Genomic DNA, 12,622 nt, shown 5'->3' with positions numbered 1-12,622 from the left:
AATTTGCTTTCTGACTTTGAGAACATTCAGACGTGTAGTTGCTCATTTTACTATAGTGCCAGTCAGATAGCTATTGCCAGTAAGATAGCTCAGTGGGTTGAGCGCTCGCTGTTGTGATATGTGTGTAATCTGCAGAGTGCAGGTTTGAATCCCTGCAAAGCCAACTCAGCCTTTCATCCTTCTGAGGTCGATAAATGAGCATCAACACAGGTTGGGTGATATTTTATGTATATTTTCTCTATATAAAGTGTTTAAGTGGAAGTTCTATATAATAACACATCATTATTATTTGGCCTTGGACGTTTGCTTGTATTCACAGTAATTTGGTAATATGGGTCTATACACACTGATATTAACAGTACATATGATGATCCATTCTTGTATGAAATGTATATCACATTACAGTGATATTGGGCCTCATTAGACGGAAGGCGGTGAGCCATGGCGCTATTAGCGCCATGGCTCATGCCGGTAAAATACCGGCACCGCCTTGGCGGAAAAGGGATTTACCGCCCCATTCCAAGGTTGGAGGGGCGGTAAATCCCCCTTCTGCCATTGCCCTTCCCCATTTCCATTTCTGCCCCATAGGGCTCTATGGGAACGAGGAAGGCGCTAAATATGGCACCGCAATTTTGTGGTGCCGTAATTAGCTCCGAGGTCCCTTAGCGGGTTGCTTTTTAACGCCTGCAAAAAGGGACCTCGTAGTAAGGCGGTTAATGGTTAATGGCCGTGCGATGTCACTTCTGCAACCCCTGGCATTTTGGTGAAATGACGTACCTGTGCCTCTGTACAGCACATGCTCTGTTGATCTCTCGGCTCTCCGGATTTGCTACTGGAGATGCTTGTTGTGGGATCTCAGCCCCGCTGAAAGTTCTGAGTGATGGGGGTGTTCCTGTCACCCCCCCGCTGTCTCTTGCTCACTCATATCTCAAAAGCTGAATCCTGAGATGGGAAATGCTGCACAAGCAATGAAGCAGTCATTCTGCCATAGCTTCCTGGAGACCTGAGTACTTCATTGATGTGGCATGGTGTTCAGCAAAAAGTACAGAACACAGACTGCAAAAGGTGGGCGTGATATACTAATACTGGCTTCCTAGCGAAGAATGGGCGAAGTGTGGGGAAGTGGTATGGTGTTGTGAGGATCCCTACACGCAAGGACAAAAATCTGAATGCCTTTTCTCTTTCCATTATCATAGGTGGGTGTGACCTACTAAAACTGGCTTCCTAGCAAAGCATGGGCGAAGTGTAGAGAAGTGTTACAGTGTTGTGGTGGAGCGAGGAGCGGTAGGGTGATAATAAGAGCTGAAATCCCCAACGGCCTGCAACAGTATTCCCCTCAATAGTCCGTCCTGGATCACAGAGCCAACTCGAAAAGCTGACAACTGAGGACTGTCTCATTGCTGCCGGCACCAACAGAGGTGGTACATTTTTTCCAAGAAACTGTTTACAGGAAGTGCATCCAGGAGTGTTTGAGGAAGGCTGCCCTGCTGCCTCACTGTGGCGCAAGCTGCGAGCAGCCTTTTAGACTGTGTACTACATCCAATTGCGAGAGTACTGTAAACCTATTTACATCAACTGATTCACGGATTGCCATATTGTATACACAGGTCATATTTGTACGCTGCACATGAAAGTGGATGCAACAATACGCACACTCACTGAAGTCAGGTATGCCTTCACAGATTGTGATTTTGAGAGCTTCGTTGTCACTAGAAACCACTTCACCGAAGCACTCGCCCGCACACCTAACTGCACGAAAAAAAAAGCTGACGGCCATAGCGAACGTGGAGCCACCAAAAACAAAACTGTTAAATGTAGATTTGTGACTTCTTTCGCCCTGAAAGTGATGTGGTCCAAACAGATGCACATTCTTTTTCAGCGCCCCCTGATATTGTTGGACCTTGTTCTTCCTCAACACAGCCGCTAGCTAAAGAAGCAGGGATTGTTGAAAACAAGACTATATCAGATTTGGTAATATTACCGGGCACGACCGATTCTTTATTACAATCGCAATGTGATTCACTAAACAATGCTATACATGAACAAAACATTAGACACCTGCCATGGCCACAGGCCCCAGAACACAAAATCACACCATCTAGTTAGTGATGGGGCCAATGGGTCACTTGACTCACTTATGTCCCTTTGGGACCCATTAACTCAGGGGCCCTGGCTGGATTCAGTCCTGGCACCTTTGACGCAAGGCTCATATAGAGATCTGAGCAGTGCTTTTACTTTAGTTCATTGCAGGAGTGCTTTTATTTTACAAGGACTTTCCAGGATCTGAAAGCCTTTATTCCAGAGACCATCCTCATGTGCTGATGCATTGGGTGTGGCTTCCTAGGCCTGGCCTTCATGTGCTGACTCATCGGGTGTGGCAGGGTGTGGCTGGCAGGCTGATCCTGGTGGCCGTGGCTTCAGAAGCTCAGCTATATAAGCTACTCCATCCTTAATTCCGGTGCTTCGCGTTACTGTGTACTCGCGTGCAACATGATTCTCAACGCCGCTTGGACTAGTTTAATTACCTTTGAATCCAGGTGTTCCCCTACATACTCACCTCCAGGAAACTGGTGCTTCAATGCTTCATCTGCAGACTCATATCCTGACATCCAGTGTTCTTGATCCCGACGCCGCAGCACTGCGCTCTGCATCCACAAACTCAGACCCTGTGAAGAAGAACAAAGATAAGGTTAAAACATCCGTCATAGGGCTGTGCCGCATTTGAAACCTGCGTGCCCCCTAGTTAACAATATACCAGCTACTGTACTGCAGCAGCTTCGTTCCTCGTTCCCTCTGGCTGCCGCCTCGAGCTCCGCAGCTTCTGCTGGGCCGGCGACATCACCTGCAAGGGAAGAAAGCAAAAGAGCAAACACCAAAAGTGGAACGGACAGCAATACAAGACAACAAACTTTAAAATGCAAAACAGACGAGGAAAGACAAAGGCAAACAGGAACACTTACCTAAAGTATAGTAGCTTAGTCGCAGCAGGACTGGACAACCACGTGCAAGGGACCAGTGAAGGAACTCAGTCCAGATCATACAAGCACCCCTGTCACAAGCAGCAGGACGGAGTGCTCGCCAAAACTAATCAACAGGTGAGCTTTCCAGGGCAGCGCTTCCCACGGGTACCACAGTTTGGGAGAAGGGGTCTGGAAGGGGATCAGGCGCACAAGCTGGCATACTCACGCCCCCTATTCTCCATGCAGGAGCAGTCCCAATAGCATCACCTATTACCACCAGTCACCACATAAGCGCAGAGGGTGAAGTCGGACCCGAGCGCCCTCACCCCTGGCAGGGCTGCAACCGTGCCCCAATGCCTCTGCAAAGACCAGGTGAGCGTAACAACACCCCTCGACAATAGATCTAGTCAGGCAAGATGTTTTTCTTGCAAACAAATTCGACATAATAGAAGTCCCGAGGTGCGTAACAGCTCTGATATAGTTGATGAAGAAACAGAGGAGTGAAATTTGCCATTTTAGGATGTACAAAAAGAGAAAGAGGTACCATCTTCCCCCATGAGAGGGTTGGTAGACCGGCCATCTCACACTTTATCTCAGGCCCCTGATATCTTTGATAACTCCAGACAACAATCTGTTTCTCTATCTTTATCTTTTACTAAACCAACACCACGGAAGACTGGTGGGCCGCATTGTGAGTTGCCAACTCCTGTTGCAAAACAGGACATGCAGAACTCTGATGCCCTTGTTAGAAATTACATTAGTCGCTATGAACATGACCATTCACACCTTAACAAAACTGTTTGAGTCTTTAGATGATAAAATTACACAACAATCCAAACAGATTGACCAAATTACACAATGGATGCAGAGTTTACATCATCTAAATAATAACATATTGATGTTCCCGCAAACTATGATGAGGGGCTAATATTTAGAGGAATGCAGGGTTTGTTCAATCATCCAAGAAACGCTTCCTACATTTGCTCAAATAATACGCCCTCTTGCTGAAACCATAATAGATAAGAGGTTAAATTTAAAAGATCATACTCTGCCGACTAACTTGAGCAAAGTCAAAACTGATCCCAATAAAGCATTGAAAAAAGCAGTTTTTCCACATCCGATTTTTAACACGAGACAAGAAAAACAGAATTCGCGAAAAAAGATTGAGGGTAATATAACAACAACAAATAAATCTAAAAATGAGAAACTAATTAAGTCCACAACCAAATCTAATGTCAAAAAATGTATGCAAAAAATGAATATACCCAAAAACAAAAGCTGATTGTGAGTGTGGCAGTGATAAATAAATATAAAATCATGGCTATTGACAGACGAGGTAACAACGTTGAACAATTGACCATTCCTAGTAGCTATCCGCCATTAGATGCAATAGTAGTGGCTATAGCCGAATCCTAGGAGGACAATTTGATATGTCCATCAACAACAAACAGTATAGAAGCACATTTTAACGTTACACCCCTAGACAAGGAAAAAAAAGCTCCTCATCTGGTCGAACCAATGTTGACCGAAACCTTATTACCTCAAATCAGAGAAGAAATTTAAAGGACAATAGAAGAATATCTGCTAGTAAAACCGAGACAAACAATAATAGATCAAGCAAATTAATACCAAAAGAAACCGAAGGAAGTAGTAAGGTGCAGGTGGCTTCAGGATCTAATATAAATTTGAACTCTTATGATTCTCCCAGCTTCCGAAATACACTTCTACAAACACAGGCAGTACATTCTCAGATTAGGAAGGAATTTCAAATTGTCAAAGATGGCAACACAAAAAACAGATTACATCATTGCCATCAGTTCATAATGAAGTGTCGGCCTTCACCCTATCCCACATATGACCTATGCAGAACCAGTGTACTTGACATCTTTGCAGAATTGCAGAAACTAGAAGATATTACATATACAGATATTGATCACGTATAATTTGTGAATGACCCAGATTTGTCAATAGTGAGTTTATGGATTCCATCTGGGGTTGTCAGAAACACCATTTGGCAAGCCACAATGGAGTTATTTGCTCTACGCTTTGTGATGGCACAGGATCCTACAATATTTAACCCATCTACCAACATGAATGGGTGTAACGATGTAGATGTGCGCCAACAACAAAGAAGATTTAATAAATGCGAACATATCACGCCTTCTAACGTAACAAGCAAAACTAATCTAGCTCCTAACCATTGGAGCAAGAACAACAACCCACAACTAGATTCTCCTGATATATGTAAATTAATATCCTTGGCGAGTTGGAACACACGTGGACAGCAACATTTGTGTAACATGAGTGATCACGATATTAGTTTACTTTCTGCTAAAGCTGGTATAAAAGGACGTCCAACTTCTGGACTAATGATAGCAATTAAAAACAGCTCAGGTCTCAAACTTCAACCTTGGGTTACCCCCAATCAACATCTGCAAATGGTTAAAGTCAGCTTTCCTGGAGGCACACTAGCACTAATTAACATCTATAGAAATCCTGCTGCATTAATTGACATTACATTCTTTCAAGCTTTAGAAAATGTTCTAAATAGGATAACTCAAGCTACAGATATAACAAATGCCATAATTGCAGGTGACTTAAACTTACAATGCCTATCAGAACAAAGGACGAAGAATAATTCAATATGTGATAGATGGACAAGCTTAATGAAAGAGCGTCAGCTAGTATTGTTGAATGGCTGTGTTAAATGTAATATTCTGCCAAGCAATGTGGTGTAGAGGCAAAATAAATAATTGCTGTATTGGAAGAACAAAGGATGCTGCATTTTACTCAATTATACACACGACCATCTAAAATTGCTGACTTTTTTCTTGCACAGGCTGTGACAGTGCAACAACTAAAGATTAGTGAAGAAGATGTGCCATATTTCATATTAAAGTCAAGTATTTCCAGGGAACCTGGCAGGTTTAACAATAAGATGTCTAAGCAACATCCTCAAGCTTGGGCGAAGATCCTTTGCAATATATTTTGCAATGTCTTGTCTACCCAGACACTTTCGGAATCATGGTGGCAATCAGTAATTGTTCCCATATTCAAGCAGGGTGATGGGTCGAGTCCATCTATCGACCGATCGTCCTTCTTGATGCCCCGGGGAAGATTTTCCATTCTTAGAGATTTCAACTCTTGGACCATTAATAACAATCATCATCACAATTGTATCCAGACAGGTTTTGTGGCAGGATTGGGCTCAGAGATCGTGCTTGCCGAGGTGAGCCTGAGGGACATGCAACATTTAGCCTAGCGCAGGACCCACTTGTCCCTATGGCGCCCATTCATCCATCCTAGGGCTCGAGCGTAAAGTACCCCTACCCACTCATTAACTCACAGCAGATAATCATACCCTGTTGTGCCAAGAGTGCATGGTTCAGTTTCTTATCACATCTTTTCTATCGTTAGTGAAGAGCAGCAGTGCTTTTCATTTTATTAGGAAGGCCTTCTTCATCATTAAAAAGACATATAGATAAGGTGCTGAGGGAGAGCATACTTATCTCAGCTAGGAAGGCACTGTTCAGATAAACCACCAGTGCAGAGTCCTGTAACCCCATAACGCATGGGTGCAATGCAATATATTTTGTAGTCCCAGCACAATTAAACAGTAGGCAGGAACAAACACCTGTTTAAAATGTACACTATGAGTGCTTCAGAAACATGCACAAATGCAGGAAACACTTCTGAAAGTGTGACAGAAGGGGTTCTTGAGATGATGGCTGATGGGACCAAGTCGTCATTCACAGAATAGAAGTATATTCCCTTGTTATGCATTAGCCAGGTAAACACTTGGTTGTGTGCACATGACATTTACAGGGCCAATCTGGTTTCATAATTTGGGTAAAACAGTCAAGGGCGCAGGTCTCTTTACCTACAGAGGTGCTTTATGCATGTGTGAAAACATCCTCAGAAAACATGAGGGGTTATTTCAGGTGTCTATTATATAGAGCACACCAGACTAGGGTTACCTGCATGCCTACTATTGAGCCAGAACTTTGGCTGTCAAGAGAACGGTATATAACATGTTTCCCTAATGGACTGAAATATCCTCCTGGCAATGCAAGGCATGGACATTTAGTCCAAGGTCTGTGGCCCTAAGAACAAACGGTGGGGTTTTGTCCCATCAGAGAGTTAACCATGTCAATAGATGCCAGAGTGTACATTTTCTTAAAATATCAATATGACAAACTGGGCAGGTGGACACTGAAACAAAAAGCAGAGGTAGAGAGTAATTCTATGTTATCATCTCAGAATCAGGAGATAACATATTTGTACAATCATGCTGACTTAGGCTTACAGACATCATCATCAGGTGAACATGTTCCTCCTCCAAAATTGCACAGGAGAAATATCTAGCATTGTCTCATTGATGATTAAAGAGTCGTTGAAACAGCAAGTGTTAGATAAATTCCAAAAGCCAGCACCGGCAAGATCCTCCTCTGTCAGAGAAAAGGGTGTGAATAGTTATTTATTTTACTTCAAGAGTGTTAGGCATAATTATATGCAGTACCCTTTGGCAACTAATACAACACTTGAGGGACTATAAATCTCAAGGAGGGGGGGAGTAAACCAGATATTTGAGATATCTATCACAAAAGATACAAACTCCCTGCCTCTTATGGTCAGGTAAGGTACGGTTGGACAAATCACTAGACTTATCGGAAATAGGTCACATATCAACTCTCTTGACATCAAGTATGTGTGTGTATGGAGAATTCAACCAGATCACACTGACATTAATCAAAAAAACTATAACCGATTTAATTTCATAGAGCACAATAAAAATAGAACATCATAAGAAACATTTAAAATCTCATAAAGTGACAATGTGCAAGTTCAACCTTAAGCTGGTAGAAAGCCTCCCAGGGGTCTACCTGTATAAGGTGTAAGGTGCAAATAGCATAAAGTGCAGAAATACACAGGACAATACCTATTTAACACACACTCAAGATACAAATACTTTGGTACAACACTGTTGACAATTTAAACATTTGGTCGCATAATCATATTGGAAACCACAATTCAAAAGGACAAGCAGAAACCTAAGATGTAGAGTACTTAACAATTCTGATTACTCTATGGTTGGTACTTTTTGTTTTGTACTGATCTAACAACCTTTGAGAAAATTCATCTCAATCACAACATTTAGTATTGTTTCGTTCCTCTAAAAGATAGTGTTATTATGGGAACTTCTTCAGGGGTATAGTGTTTCCAAAGCGTAAAAACCCCAAAGGGGGTAGTTAGTAAATACGTGGTTCCAAGGCAATTCAGTAATCAATAACTGAATATCAGATGTTTAGAGAGCGGGTAGACAAGAAAGGTGTATTTCCCCAATGAACCAGTTGCAAAATCAATTGTTCACAATTCTCTTCTCTGTTAAGTAGAGTTAAGGCGTCTAGACCAGACCTGTATGAAAAAAACACAAGAAAGGGACCCAATTAATGAGGGTCACCTGTCTAGTATACCACAGTATTTATATGTTGTGGTATAGTATGGGCGCTTACCGTATTACTAAGTAGGAAATGCGTCCGGAGGTGGCTGGGCAGAAATGCTACAAGGCAGTTAACATGTTCCCTGTGGATATAAAGAAAGGGGCATATTGAGAGTCTGACATCTCTACAAGCGAAAGGTTAGTGGGCAATATGAGTGCCTGTCGAGCAAATGGTATGGTACAATCACTATAGGCGGATAAAATAAGGCAACTCACTGTGTCACTGTGCAGCGTTGTCTGTAACAGCAACTTAATGCAAAGTGTTGTATTTGGGAACACCTGTAAAAGGTAGAAGTATATCTATGTATAAATCTAATTACAAATATACTAGTCCAAATAAAGTAAGGTACAGAGCACATGGGTGAGTGGAAACGAAGGGGCACAACTCGACATGTCTTGAAATACTGATAGATCACAATTAGGGTCATCGTAGTAATGGAGGTTGCAGTAACGCGGATGGTAAAGCGTCACAAGTAACCATAACAAACAAACAATGATAGTGGGTAGATGTAATATTAGTGACTGATGTCGTTGTTTAGCATAAGTCAGTACAGTGGAACTAGCTGCTAGTCAAGGATAGCGGGTGGTTGGTAAAATAAGGTCAACAATAGCTGGCAGTGACCAGAACAGGAACGTGCTTAATTACGGTGGTACAGAGGCAGATGTCACGACAGGATAATAAATGTTCCTGCTAAGTACCGAGGGCACAGTACCGAAGCAGCGTAATATCAGAAAGTATCTCCTCAGGGCATCAGTAAGAAAACAACCTGGGTGAAATTACAAAATCTCTGAGCTAGCGGAAGTAAACTTTGCAAAAATATTAATGAATTACCGAATCGGCAGGCTCAGGAGGGACGCGGCAAGTAAAGGAGAATCGTGCCAGACGGCTCACAAGGATCTGTACGGCGCTTACGGGAGGAGCACTAGAAATAGAAATAGAGCGAAAGAAACACAGTACATTTGTGTGAGCGTAGCATCAGGAGTCACGTGTCACAAGTCACGTTTGTAAATATAGACTGCGGGAAGCGCGTCTTCAATAGAGATGCGTCTTCCATGATGGAGTGGTGTGTAAACTGTCAGTCGAGGTGGAAAGGCATAGAGTTTGAGTCACAGAGAAAAAGTGACGGTAAATGAACTTGGCAGGGGGTACAAAATTATGTATATATTTTTATATTGTATATTATGCACCTACGTAACCTGTGAGCAAGTACATATCTGGATAAAAGGTAACAGGTATAATCATCTCAATCGTAAGAGTAAGAGCGGATATAGATGTAGCGGCTGACTGGGGGGACCTACAATGACTCGGTGAAGAAAATAGAAAACAACAATGTGTCGCATTGTAGTACAAAGTGTTCCATATAGTACCTCAGGAGCCTAGAAGTTATGTCAAGATATTATTGCTCATGGATGGGTCAAGAGCACACTCCAATCAATATTTTCATTTAGACCCGACACATGGCTCTTAGTGAGGAAAATCATTTTTTGTTCTTGTACACTGAGTTTGTGTTTACAGTTGTTTACGTTATCTGAGTCACCAATTCTCATTATAACAGTCCATTTAAAGTCTTCTGGTTTATGACCAACACTATTAAAATGGCCTACTAGGGGTGAATTTAATGTGTTGGTTCTAATACAACTTTTATGTTTGCCGATTCTAACCTTTATTTTTCTTTCCGTTTTGCCAATATACAATCTATCGCAGGGGCACCAGATTGCATATACAACCATACTGGTATTACAGTTGCTAAAGGACCTCTGTTCCCATAATTTAGGTAGACCTCAATCTATCAGTTTGGTCCTTTTAGTTTGTGCACAGCAACTGCATGTGCCGCACGGACTGTGTCCAGTTGGTTTAGGTACCCCATTGTTCAGTGAGTGTGGTTTGATGTGCCTTAATAAAGATGTAATTTCTTGTTGTAAGTTCCTTAAGGTTTTTACTCCTCTTAAGTGCACACTTAGGTTGTGGAAGTGGATAATCACCTTCTTCTAGAATGTGCCAGTTACTTTTGATAATTTTAGAAAATTCATTCGACAATGGGTTAAATGTACTCACATGGGTTAAAGGCTGTCATCCGGGGCATTTTTTGGTCTGTACTCCATCAGTGACTCTCTGTTGTTATTAATAGCTCTTTTTCTGGAGGTCTTTACAGCTTTCTTAGGATAGCCACTTTTAATTAGGTTATCTTGTAGTTGATTAGCTTCATGTACAAAATCTTCCTTATTACTGCTATTCCTCTTCAATCTCAGGAATTGACCAAACGGTAGATTTTGTCTGGTATGTTTAGGGTGGAAGCTAGAGAATAACAGTAAGGAGTTTTTGTCAGTTCCTTAAGATAAGGTTTAACTTCCAATACTGCTTCAGTTTTGTTTATATAGATGGTCAAATCCAGAAAGTTGATTTTATCATTACTTCTAGTATTAGTAAAATTAAGGAATGGATTTTGTACATTCAGCCATGCAATAAATAGGTCATAAGTAACATCATCTACGGACCACACCATGAGTATATCATCGATATACCTCTTCCATAGTTTGGTATATTGTAGGTAGGGGTTCATATGGTTTAATATCACATTAGTCTCAATCATTTTGACATACAGGTTAGCCAAAGTTGGGGCCACTGCCGACCCCATTGTTGTCCCGTGTGTCTGTTTGTAGAATTTACCATTGAAAACGAAATAGTTTTCACACAGAGCCATTTCGGTACACCACAAAATAAAGGAATTAGGAACTTTACCAGTGTGTCTAGATATTAACAGTTTCTCTTCAATCATATTTAGAGTTTCGATTAGAGGAATTTTGATGTAGAGGGAAACCACGTCTAAACTTACGAGCGAATCGAGTGCTTCAATCTTAAAACCTTCTACTAATCTAATGACTTCAGTGGTGTCCTGTATATGTGATGTCATTAGTTTAACATAGGGGCTCAAGTACCGGTCAGCATATTTGGATAGAGGTTCCAGAAGGGAGCCTGTCCCTGAGACTATTGGTCTGTCTGGGAGATTTACTAAGGTTTTGTGAATTTTGGGCATAATATAGAACTTTGGTACATTCAGTTGATTTGGCATCAAATATTCTGCTTCCTCTTTCGAGATCCATTGTCTGTCAAGAGCTTTCTTTACTCTGGTGTTAATCAATGTTTGCAATCTAAGTGTAGGATCTCCCGGTAAGTGTTCGTAGAAAGAGGTATCGCTTAATTGGCAATCACATTCGACAATATAATCTTGTCTATTCAGTATCACGATAGCGCCTCCTTTGTCGGCTTTTCTGAGGATGATATCATGATTATTCATCAGAGATTGAATTGCTTCTCGTTCTTTTTTGGAGACATTTTGGAATCCTTGTGTTCTATCCTTAGCCTCGAGTGCCTCTAAGGCACTCATCACTCTTTTCTTAAACACTGTCAGGGGTAAGACTGGCCTTGGGCCCAGTACTGTTGGGACTGTGGGGCCTGGGACCATGAAGAAACCCGGATCCAAAGGGTTTCCGTACTTTAAAGGGCTGTTGTGCCCTTTCTGCAGACAGATCCAGCGTTCTGCCCGCCGGAACTACAATTCCCAGCAGGCTTCACGGGCCCGCGAGCCAATGGGAAGCCGCGCTGGGTGTGGCACGCGACGAATGCGCATGCGCAAGCCCCGAGGCACGGGGCTTGTGCTCGAGACGCCGAGGAGAGAGGACGTGAGCCCAGCAGCTCCCCGGAATCCATACGCGAGGGGCCAAGAGCCACAGGAACCACGATCCGGCCCCTCGCATACACAAGATAAGTGCCGCTCACCCCAGGGAGAGTCAGGGATCCTAGGGGAAGCGCAGGGGGCATATCCCGACCCCTTCCAGAGCCCCTGCGGATCACGCAAAAGCTAAGTGGGCGGATTCACGGGAAAGTCGTGTTTGTTAATGTGCATGGTTTCGAGTGCATTCATCTCTTGGGAAAAGCGCCGGAAGGGCGCGTGAGATTGAAGCACTAGCTTGGGGAACCGGGTCTGAGGAAAGACCGCGTTCTGACACCCGGTCTGAGGGAAAACCGTGTTTTTGGGCAAAAGATAAGCCACGTGCGGCAGCGCACCCTAAAATTCCTGGATTGCGTGTTGAGAGAGTTTGCATGAAAGTGTGAGATCAGCAGAACGTTTGACAACGCTAATGCTTGTCCTTTGTTTTCTTT

This window comes from Ambystoma mexicanum, chromosome 3q, assembly GCF_040938575.1.
Source record: "Ambystoma mexicanum isolate Mex_15411 chromosome 3q, UKY_AmexF1_1, whole genome shotgun sequence".
NCBI lineage: Eukaryota > Metazoa > Chordata > Amphibia > Caudata > Ambystomatidae > Ambystoma > Ambystoma mexicanum.
The sequence above is the reverse complement of the archived record's forward strand: the minus strand, read 5'-3'. Positions refer to the sequence as shown.